The 10,622-nt window shown below is 37.3% G+C and overlaps 1 pseudogene; it reads left to right on the top strand.

Moving 5' to 3' along the window:
- Positions 1-6,472: 6,472 nt before the first annotated feature.
- Positions 6,473-8,842, top strand: LOC144320076 (ER lumen protein-retaining receptor 1 pseudogene; annotated as a pseudogene).
- Positions 8,843-10,622: the final 1,780 nt, after the last annotated feature.

Here is a 10,622-nt window from a genome sequence, read left to right as displayed (position 1 = left end):
AATTTTTCCTTTCCTTACATGGGTAAGGAAAATGAGGAACTGTTTTATATACCAGATGATTCGGTTTCATACAGTAACATCCCCAGTGCTTTAATGGATTTAGTTTGTTCTATTTTTAATGTATATTATAAATATATAATATTTATATTATAAATGTAATGCTATTTAGAAGTAGATAGATAAAAAAAAGAATTAGACAAATATATTTTCAAAACTACCTATATAAGACAGTTGGATACAATGGATGGGGTTTCTTTCAGTTATAACCAAAGACTCAAATAAAAGTAGGTTAAATAATAGGTCTTTGTTTTCTTATATGAAGTCCAGAAGAAAGGTCATTGCAGGATGAGTTAATTCAGAGCTCAATGGAGTCCCAGTGTTTTCCACCTTTCTTCTCTGCAGTACTCAGCATGTCAATGATGTCTTGCTCTGTTAATGTATGATAAATTCCCGGGCAACTCTAGGCAGCACATGCAGATATAACATCATCCAGGGGAGTAGTGGGAATTTTTTTTGCTCATCTCTCTTTTATCTAGCAAGAAAAATCTTTCCAAGAAGCAAGATTTCAATCTCACCACACTGGTAAGGATTGCACATATATTCATGCATAAGCCAATCAATGGCTAGACTAATCAGACCTTTATGATTGATTTAGATCATTCATTATTCACTCCAGGGCCTCGAGGGTAGAGGTGGGCTATGTATGTCTTCTGAAACACTAATTACATATCAGAAGACTACCCACACAAAATTAATGTGTTTTCAGTGAGGAAGAATAATAGTAGAGGGTATGCCCACTGGGTTGGCAACCAGAGTGGCTGCCACAGTGGGTGAGGGCATTCATTGTAAGAAGTGAGATAAAATGACAAATCAAAAATATCATAAATGTTTTATTTTATTTTGTTTCTGTTGCAGAGAAAAACATTTATCCATGCTTGCTGGCTTGAGGAGATAGAGGAAGAGAATGAATCGAAAGGAGAATAAATGGATTAACTATTATTCTAAAAGAGTAGCCAGACCTTTGGGAAAAAACTAAACAAGCTCTTTGGTGATTGCTATTGTGTTACTGTTGTTTTGCTGTAAGGAGAAAGGCTCTTGCTGATGGGAGGTCAAACTCTACCACAAAGAGGCAGGATGCATTCTTTGTGTTTCTAGGAGTTGTTAGAAAGTTGCCAAGACCCTCATATGAATCCTGGAAGATTAGGAAAAGGGACAAGAATAGTGATTTCATTAAAAGTTGATTACTGAGCCTTTCAAGTTAATCTTCTTCAGAATGTAAAAACCTTAAAGAGAAATGATCCTAGTCTAACCTGTTTTATATTAAATTATTTATTTTCATTAAAATTTACTCAAAATTAGAGTTATTGCATGACACAGTTTCTCCAGATATGTTCTGGCTTATGTGGGCTAAGCCAGTATATTTTTTTTTAAAGATTTTATCTATTTATTTGAGAGACAGCATGAGACACAGCAGGAGCAAGGAGAGGGAGAAGCAGAATCTCACTGAGCAGGGAGCTCAATATGAGGCTTGATCCCAGGACCATTGGGTGTCATGACCTGAGCCAATTGAGCCACCCAGGCAGCCTGGGCCAGTATAATTATTAATAACTCACATATTTTTAAAATATTTTATTTAGGGCAGCCCGGGTGGCTCAGTGGTTTAGCGCCTGCCTTCAGCCCAGGGCCTGATCCTGGAGACCCAGGATCGAGTCCCACGTCGGGCTCCGTGCATGGAGCCTGCTTCTCCCTCTGCTTGTATCTCTGCCTCTCTCTGTGTGTGTCTCTCATGAATAAATAAATAAGATCTTTAAAAAAAAAGATTAAAAAAAGATTTTATTTACTTATGAGAGACACACAGAGAGAGGCAGAGACACAGGCAGAGGGAGAGGTAGGCTCCCCGCTGGGAGCCTGATGCGGGACTTGATCCCAGGACTCCAGGATCATAACTGAGCGAAAGGAAGACAACCACTGAGCTACCCAGGTGTCTCAATAACTCATATTATTTTCTCTTAAAATTGTCCTGATAGGATAATAAATCCTATGCTTACCTTATCAGAACAAGGAAGATATTCAGATACCTGGTAACTAAAAACATAACAAATACCTACTATGTTATCAGTCAAAATGTTACCATAAGTCAAAATAAGTTTCGTACTCTAACAAGGGATTAAACAACAGTCAATAGCATCATGCAGTCTGCCCCACTGGGCAAGAAGCAAGTTCAGTGTAAGCCATCTCTTTTTTCTATGATGGCTGTCACTTCCTAATGCATTAGATTAGTATACTGACCAGCAGTGCCTCTCTCAACAACATCCTTTCTTTTGTCTCTGAGAAGTGGAATGTCCTCAGAAATCATATTCCAGTCTCAATGACATGCTCATCAAGCTTCTGATCTATAGTAATCTGATTTATGTATTAAAAAATTTCTCTGTTGAGCTTTAACCTAGAAAACAAAGGCTATGAAATCTAAATATCCAACTTACTATTGGATATCTCAACCTGAATATCGTTTATTAAATTACTCATTTAGTTGTCAGGAAATTCAATTCCTTTCAATTATATAAGTGGCTCCCAGTTTTCTTCTTGCCACCACCTTCCAGAATATGGAAGTGGTTGTATTTTTCTCCTTCTTTAGAAAGATTATTCTAGGGCAGCCTGGGCAGCTCAGTGGTTTAGTGCTGCCTTCAGCCCAGGGTGTGTGATCCTGGAGACCCGGGATCAAGTCCCATGTCGGGCTCCCTGCATAGAGCCTGCTTCTACCTCTGCCTGTGTGTCTGCCTCTCTCTCTCTCTCTCTCTCTCTCTGTGTCTCATGAATAAATAAATAAAATATTTTAAAAAGAGAAAAAGAAAGAAAGAAAAAAAGAAAGAAGACAAAGAAAAAGAAAGAAAGAAAGAAAGAAAGAAAGAAAGAAAGAAAGAAAGAAGAAAGAAAGAAAGAAAGAAGAAAGAAAGAAAGAAAGAAAGAAAGAGAGAGAGAGAGAAAGAAGGAAGGAAGGAAGGAAGGAAGGAAGGAAGGAAGGAAGGAGAAAAAAAGAAAGAGAAAGAAAGAAAGAAAGAAAGAAAGAAAGAAAGAAAGAAAGAAAGAAAGAAAGAAAAAAAGGTAGCTAGATGATAGATTATTCTAGTGGCAAATTTGGAATTTGGACCACTAGGTATTTCCAATCTGATAGGACTTGTCTTCCCTGAAGAAGAGTTGTCTGTCAATGGCTGAATAAGGTTAAGAGTTGGTTAGAAGGCATAAAGCAAACATGTATTTAGAAAAACTACTGATGAGTGGGAAAGGGAATTAACCAAGAATAAAGAAAAAAATTTCAGAGGATAACTGGTAAAATCATAAATTTGTGGTGACAATGGATGACTTATTTGGGGATATCTATATCAATATGTAGATATGTATTTTTTCCCCTAGCAACACTACCCAACCTAGAATACAATTGATCCAGATAGATCTCAAGATAGATTTAGAGTGAGTTGTTTTCAAAGTAGAAGTGATGAAATCAGGAAGAAAGGACTTCGAGAGAGCTAATTTAAGAGATTTACAATAGTACTGGACTCTAGAGAAGGAGGTTTGCACAAAGGTGGCTAAACATGAAAATGTGTAGAACCCAAGGACTTTAGATCCTGTAGAACAAGGTCATAGGGATAGAAAATTGGACTTAGAGAACACTGTTATTGGTTTTTGGAATTTGGGCATGAAAAAAGCTTAGAATAGCAATAGTTCTAAGAAAATCTCAGATTGTCTCAAGAATGGTGTGGGCTTGTACTGCTGAAGGAGTAAATTTTACTGCTATTTGATATGTTAACAAAACTAAGACTATTCTTAATCTTGGGTTCTGCCTTGGATAGACTTTGAGATGTGTACTTTCTGGGGAAAGTCCATGGCTACCATCAGATTTTCAGGGGCTTTAATAAGCACCAATATGTTAAGACTGAATTAGATTTTTAGATGAGGCTACATTTAATGAAAAAGTTTTTCCAATATATTTATGGTTTTTCTGCTATGGGCTGTAAGGATCTTATTTCAAGCAGGTGACTTTTTACCTGCTCTAGCCTTATTAGTTACTCTCTACAGGTTTCAGAAGGAATTTTGAGCAGGGTCCAGGATATATTTGCTTTGTTCTTTTTTCTTCAACAGTTAATTTTATTTTTCTAGAAAGATGGTATTAGACTTGTTAGAGAAAAAAGTCATATTTTTTGAAACATCAAATTTTAATGAGACATGCAATAAGTTTTATGTGACTATATTTGATCAGAAAGTATCTTATTAAAATGTATTTGAATCAAAGAATTTCCTATATTCTCCTTTACTTCAATTAATTGCTTAAGAAGTTAATTCTGAAATAAGTTAGATGTTTATAATAAGATGATATAGGAAGAAATATATTAATTAGAAACTTCCTAGAGATATATCCTCTTAATCTGATTCTGAGAACTTTTAAAGGTCTTCCTTTAGGTTTTAAAACTTGGTTCTATTTTAGTTATTCATTAAAAGATGAATATGAAACCTAGAGGAGCATAGAGTTATTTGAAAATACCTAAGACATTTCTTATTGTCTACTTTTGTGGAAGAAGAAATTTAGGATGAATTTGGATTTTATAAGCTGCTTTATAATGGGAAGAAAATGATTCTCATAAAAGGAAAAGAAGTGATCATTTGTAAGCTTGAAATGAAACATTTAGAAAGCTTACCTTTTGTAACAAAAATGTAATCCTAAAATTGACAGTTGATTGATTTTACAAATACCTCAGTGTATGGAAATCCATCAGGAAAATGACAAAATGATAAAAGAGAATGTTGTACAGGAATATTAGTGAAGATTGAAACTCCTGCTAAAAAAGCCATGCTACCGCTGAGAACATCATTAGAGCTATTAACCAACCAGTATGCAATGCCAAACCCACATACTTGTAGTGATTGATTAGAAAGTAACTGAATTTATACTTTGTGCACTGGGCCAAAAGAACAGAAATAATATAAACTTGCTACAAAGTAACAGGTTCTTTTTATATAATATATATCAAGGAAGCTTGTATATTTAATGCAATGAAAAAGTGAAATATTTCAAAAAATGTCACCAAGATTTTTAGGGAAGAGGAAATAAATTAAAGTAAGACATAAACAGGAGTAGGGACCAGTGATGAGGGAAGGATGTAAGCACCTTATATATTTTATTATCCATCACTACTTTGATTATAATTCTTAAAATTAATTGAACACTTTCTACTTGTCACCATTCACAATATTGTTTATATGTTAATCATCACAATTCTACAAAGTGTTAATGGTTGGCTCAGTCTACAAATAAGGAATCAGAGGCAAAGAGCAGATAATTAACTTTCCCAGTGGCATATGGTCAGTAAATGGCAGAACAAGGATGTGATGCCAAACTAATTCCAGGACAGATGTTTTTTACCACTCTACCATGATAGGCCAGATCCCTGCCTGTCCATAATATAACCTGATTTTAAAAATATATACTGTCTCCAAATCTAAGAAATTTGGAAGAAGCATGATCATAACTTGTACAATTTGGTGTTTTTAAGTGGTGTTCTTGTATGACATCTTTCCAAGAATATAGAAAAAAAAAACACTGTATAGTATATTAGAAATAACAAATTCATTATAAAATGCCAAATTTTTATAAAGAATTATGCATATAAGAATAAGGCAAACTGTGTGATATTTATAAAGAAGCAATAGAATAATTTCCTAGTTATACTAAATAAAATGAACCCAGGTCCTGATTTAAACCTACTCAAATTCCAACTTTGCCACTTAAAGTTGTGTAAACTTAAATGAATCACTTAGCCTCAATGAGCTCATGTGTTAAATGAGAACAGTAAATTAATTTATTTAACAGGGTTATATTGACAATTCCATGAGTTAACCTATATTGAATGTTTAGCAAAATATCTTACAAATAGTAAGCAATTAAACCAACCACCATAATTAAAAACTATGAAATAAGGGTTATTTTAGTTTTCCGTTGTAGTTAAACATCGGTATGCAAATAATTATAAGTTCATTCATGAGCCAAGGATGTATTTTAAAATAATGTATTACATTCATCGAATTTTTATTTCTTTTAACATTAAAATTAAGAATAGTGTAGATATAATGAAATGGCAAAGGAAAAGAGTGCTTGACTGTTAAAATATTGTTAATATGCATAAAACACAAACAAAAAATTATTCTCATAGACTTGAGAATTTTTGGTATCAAAAAAGAAAAAAATTTGTACCAATTAAGAAAACTCAATTTGAGCCCTCCTCCCTCTTCCCAGCTCCTGCTCGGCCACCAGCTCCGGCCTCAGCTCCTCGTCCCAGAGCCCCCTCCCCGGAGCGGAGCCCACCCGAGGGCCCTTCTCCCGCCCCCCAGCCCAGCCACCGGGCCAGAACATCAGCCCCGGGGGGCAAACCAGCCCAGCCTGCCTCCCACCAGCCCTGCCCTGCCAGACCCCCCCCAAAGCATGAATCTCTTCCGATTCCTGGGAGAGCCATCATCTTGCCATCATCCTGGTACTCCCACCTCCTAGCCATCATCTTGCCACTGCTCACAACCTGGAAGTCCGGCTCTTGTGCGGGGATTTCAGGGAAGAGCCAGGTCCTGTTTGCTGTGTTCACTGGCCGGTACCTGGACCTCTTCACCAACTGCATCTCACTGTACAACAGGTGCATGAAGGTGGTCTGCACTGCCTGATCCTTCACCACAGTCTGGCTGACTTACAGCAAGTTCAAAGCCACTTAGGATGGGAACCATGACACATTCCGAGTGGAGTTCCCCGTTGTTCCCACGGCCATCCTGGCATTCCTGGTCAACCATGACTTCACCCTCTAGAGGTCCTCTGGACCTTCTCCATCTACCTGGGGTCGGTAGCCATCCTGCCGCAGCCGTTCACGGTGAGCAAGAGGGCGGAGGCCGAGACCATCCCCAGCCACTGCCCGTTTGCTCTGGGCGTCCACCGCTGCTTTCTCGCTTCCACTGGCTCTGGCGCTACCTCTCCGAGGGCTTCTTCGACCTCATTGCCATCGTAGCAGGCCTAGTCCAGACTGTCCTCTACTGCGATCCCTTCCACCTCTACATCACCAAAGTCCTGAAGGGGAAGGAGCGGAGTTTGCTCGGCCATCCCTCTCCTCGGCAGCCCGGCAGCCCGAGAGACCAGAGGAAGGCAGCGAAAGACCCACAAGAGCCTTCCCTTCCCGTCCAGGGGTGACTTTTTAAAGAACCAACCTCTCCGCACTCCCCAGCCCCCCCCCCGCCAGGTTTCGAGGGGGGGTGGTGGAGGACCCAAGTCTTGGGGAGCTCAGGACCTGGGGTGTTTGTAGTTTTTTGCCTTTTAGAAAAGAAAAAAAAAAATCTTTCCACTATTTAGTTTTTGATTCTGATGACTCCTTTCTCTTCTACTCTCTGGCCCCTAATTTTTATAGACTGTTTTTGAATGTCCCGTGGGGCAGGGTCGCATATCTTTGCCCTCCTCCAAACCGCTCGGCTCCCTCCCAGATCCTACCCTCCAGCCTCGCCAGTTGCCAAACACTAAATCTGCAGACACTCACCTGTCTGACCTCCCACCATGGCCATGAACACAGCCTTCCCCACAAAACCCCCCTCAAAGTTCAGGATTGGGGAGAGGGAGGAGGGGAGGAACAGTCTCCATGATTTTTCAATATAATTTTTTTCCAGAGTTTGGGTTTTTTGGGCTTATCCTCATTTTTCGACAATTTAGGGGGGACTAGGGGCCGGGCATGGCAAGGGGGTTGGCCTGAGGGTCACCATTTGGCTCAACAGCCAAGTTTTTGTACAGAATTGATGGTTGATTCTTTGTTCTGTTGAAATAAACCAAGGAAAATGATGACTCTTTCACAAAAAAAAAAAAAAAAAAAATCAATTTGATATTTGACTTTTAATGAAATGCATATCTTAGTTTACAACATAGGTAAGTAGTCCTTGTCAAATTATTCCATAAATGGTTCTATAATAAATACTTAGGTAAACAGATTTGATTGGCAGTTAATACTTCCCCAAACTAAGCTTTATCTTTATGCATTATAGGCATATTTTAAGAATAGTTCAATCTGTACATATTGACAAAAACTGACATGGAGTATATCAATTCAATACCATTTTTTTCCTTCTAAATATTTCAGTCTTTGAGTTCTAATAAAATGAAATATTTAAAATTTTATCTAATATTAGCTTGAAAGAACTTTCTGTAAAAATACCCTATACAGGATATGTTCTCTAGCCTATATTTTAATATATTTGCTTCAGGCTTTTTGCCTTTTAGCTCTATTAGTGGAACATCAGATCAGATTTTGCAAAAATACCAGTAAACAAAACCCCATGTTCACACTGTAATAATTTATTCTTAATCATAAACCCTGCTTAATCTCTATTGTACCCACAGCTATCCATAAACTATATTCTATATTTATGCTTTCTTAAAACATGAAATGCTTCAAAGTAGTTTATGCCTAATATCAGTTTATGTTTGGTACTAAAGTTTAGACTAAAAATGTGAATATGATTCAGTTTTAGCAAATAATGCGAATCTTACAGAGAATTCCAAAGAGCTTTATATGACTCATGTTTCTAAAACATAATTTTGCCCCACAGAATTATTCAGTAGTCAGATAGATGAAATTTTAAACTTCCCTTGACCAAATAAAATAGTGCAAGTAGCACAATGACAAAGGCGATAAAATTTGATCCTATAGTTAATCCTTTTTTTCTATTTCTAATCCAAATGCCAAAATATATATTGTTATTTTTTTCTACAACAGTATTCAAACACTGTCTAGTCAACCTAATGTGTACATGATGGACAGAAAATGCATTAGGAAGTGAGGCTCATTATTAACTTGTGCTTTCCTGCTATTTCCTACTTTTAGAGTAGAAAAAGGTTTACAGGATTATGTATAATTTTAGTTAACAAAAAAATCCTACCAAACTTTTACTCAATTTTGACTTAAATGGAATAACAGCACATTAATGCTTAATAAGGTAAAATCACCAATCCATAACATTAATGAAGGTCACAATTGAAATGTATGACTTTTATTTATCATGTGGTTCTTAAATTTAATGATTGAAAATCAAATTTTGAACAAGATGTCTAATTTTTATAACAACTGCCCTTAATTTCTGAAGAGTAAGTAGAAAATTATACAAATAATATGTATAAAGATGTAAGAAATGACTCTTTCAAAATAAAAAAGGTTGTCTAAATAATTTGTAATTATATTCCTTAACATTTGTGTTTTCTTCATAGTATATATTTAATGCTGACATTCCTTCATGAGAACTTCTGCTGCCCTAATCATGGAATAAAGACATTGATATGCATATTCTATTACATTATTTTTTTAAAGATTTATTTAAATTTATTTTAGAGAGAGAGTGAGCAGGGGTTGAGGGTGGGAGACAGGACTAGAGGGAGAGACAATCTTAAGCAGACTCCTTGCTGAGCACAGAGCCGCATTCCGGCTCAATCACAGGACCCTGAGATCATGACCTGAATAGAAGTCAAGAATTGAGCATTTGGGCCACCCAGACACCTCATGTGTGTCAGTTATTTTAGATGGGTTAGGCCTTTTTAGAAGCAATTATGAAAAACAGCAGTCAAGGTGACAGCAAAGTTCCTCTAACCAAAACCAAAATGAGTAAATCATTCTTATTGTGGGCTAAATTCTTAAGTTATAGGAAAGTCAAGAGGCTTGGGTTTCTCTTTTTATGACAGATCCAACTTATTTCCTTTACCTTTGCCTGCTTTAGTTCCTCACTGCAGGCCCATTGATGGGCTCATGCTCAGCCTGTATCCTACCAAGTCCCAGAACAGAAGGGGGAATCTTACTGGAGGAAGACAGTATATGAACAGCAAACATCCTCTCCATCTAAAGTATATCTTTCCTCAGTTGAGGACTCAGTGTATCCAGGAGGCCCAGTCCAGTGTACCGCCTTTCCAGGCCACACATCTTCCTCCCATAAATAACACATTGTCCTAAAAAATAAATCATATAACACAAAGGAGAATAAATATCACTTCTAATCCTAGTGCACAGAGAAGCACTGTTACTTTTTTTGCTGTATATTCCTCTTGCTTTATGCTATATACACAACAAACCCACACACACAAGCCATACAGTATATCCCAAAACATTGCTTTAGGTTGGATTCTCTTATAAACAGACCCTGACTGATTTGGAGAAAAAAACCTTTTTTTTTTTTTTTTTTTTTTTTTTTTTTTTTTTTTTACAGTAAACCCAAGAGCACCCATAGAGAAGAAGAGACATGCAGGTAGGAAAAAGCCCGCTGTGGGGGAATTAATAGATAAAGGATCACTGTGGGAGACCAAGGGTCAGTTCTGCTGGGAACCTCCTGGAAACAGTGGTGAGCATAGCTTAGAATTGTCCCACCCAATGAATGAGGAGCCAGGAGTATTTATTCACAAACTCATCGAATGTTAGCTGTGGGCTATCCTCAATGGTCTGAACTCTCTGCACTCCAGACTTGCCCTGCATATTCCTGCCGCCCGAGAAAGGCCTCAGGCAATTGGAGAATCAGTTCGACAGTGTCCAAGGATGGTGGGGAAGGGGAATCCAATATACTTATAGAATAATCCA

Source organism: Canis aureus, chromosome 9, assembly GCF_053574225.1.
Source record: "Canis aureus isolate CA01 chromosome 9, VMU_Caureus_v.1.0, whole genome shotgun sequence".
NCBI classification, from domain to species: Eukaryota; Metazoa; Chordata; class Mammalia; order Carnivora; family Canidae; genus Canis; species Canis aureus.
The sequence above is the reverse complement of the archived record's forward strand: the minus strand, read 5'-3'. Positions and strand labels throughout refer to the sequence as shown.